Raw genomic sequence first — 1,484 nt, 5'->3', positions numbered from 1 at the left:
CCAGGGCATTCTTGGCCTGCAGCAACAGCAGTATTGGGTCAAGGAACAGAAATATCCAGGGAAATCTCCTGATCGAAATGTTGCTGGTCACTGATTCTTCTGTGAGTGATGAGAAATAACGATCTGGGAATCAGCAATAGAATGAGTGGATAGACTACAAGGAAAGGAGAGCAAGGCTAATATGGGAAGTCTTGCAATGCAGTCTCTAAATTGGCTATTTCACACCTTTTCATCTTGTTGATTCAGGGATTCCATGTGTTTATAATATAGCCTTCTCACCTTTATCTCTTCCTCTAAGTGCCTCTTGAGTTCCTCAATCTGTTGGGTGAAAGCCTGTTTGCCTCTTGACAGCTGAGAAACCAAAGCATCCTTCTCCTCCACCTGGCGTGAATATTCACCTGGGAAAGGTTGCAGATGGACAATTTATTGCCATTGATGAGGATACTGTGGACATTTGGGGCTGTAAAACCAGAGAGCAGACCTTGCTGAAGCTAATGATGCCATTTCAAGCATTTCTCATTCGAGAGGAGACAAAGAATGTTGGACAGACCATATGCCCAGTAATGTAATTTGCAATAACTCTCTGACATTCTTGATCTGAGCATCTTGATGCCTCACCTGACTCTGTCTGCAGACGAGCTCTTTGAGCATTGAGGTCATTGATCATGCGCTGATGCTCTTCTTCCTTAGTCTTAATCTCACTCAGCTGATCTTCCAGTGTGCGGCACATCTTCTCCAGGTTTGCCTGCAAGTCAACACATGGAAAGCAATGAGCTAAGCATCAACACTAAGAGTAACAGGTGCAAAGGTTGTATTATATTCTACTGGGTCAATGAGCCCATGAAATATTTCAGTACCTTGGCTTTGGAGACAGACTCCATGTTACTGGCCAGGTCATCAATCTCCATCTTCAGCTCACTCTTCTCTTTCTCCAGTTTCTGCTTGACACGTTGCAGGTTGTCGATCTGCTCCCCGAGCGAGCTCAGCGTTGCTGTCCGCGTGCTTCTTGCGCAGGGCGGCAGCCGTGGCCTCGTGCTGCAGCGTGGCCTCTTCGAGGTCACGGCGCATCTTCTGGAACTCTGCCTCACGCTTCTTGTTCATTTCAATCTGAGCTGTCGTGGCCCCTCCTGCTTCTTCCAGGCGCTCGCTGATCTCCTCGAGCTCCCTGGACAGGTCAGCCCGATGCTTCTCTGCTTTAGCGCGAGAGGTTCTCTCGGCCTCAATTTCCTCCTCCAGTTCCTCAATACGAGCCTGGAGAACATCAGGGACCCTTCACACCAGTGCCCTTCTCCTACCTGAACTGAGCCTGGGGCTGAGATGGGAAGGAACAGAGACTTGCCTGCAGCTCCTTGATCTTCTTCTGTAGTTGCATGCCCAGGGCTTGTTCATCCTCGATTTTGCTCTGGATCTGGCTGATTTCAAAGTCTTTCCTTTGGGCCAAGCACAAAGTGTTAGATCTCAATGGTAGAAGACAATTGCCCCTG

At 48.5% G+C, this 1,484-nt stretch overlaps 1 pseudogene; it reads right to left on the bottom strand.

Moving 5' to 3' along the window:
* Positions 1–279: 279 nt before the first annotated feature.
* Positions 280–1,430, bottom strand: LOC103801949 (annotated as a pseudogene).
* Between the last annotated feature and the right edge of the window lie 54 nt (positions 1,431–1,484).

Source organism: Acanthisitta chloris, unplaced genomic scaffold (assembly GCF_000695815.1).
Source record: "Acanthisitta chloris isolate BGI_N310 unplaced genomic scaffold, ASM69581v1 scaffold36550, whole genome shotgun sequence".
NCBI lineage: Eukaryota > Metazoa > Chordata > Aves > Passeriformes > Acanthisittidae > Acanthisitta > Acanthisitta chloris.
This window is presented reverse-complemented; position numbering and strand designations above follow the sequence as displayed.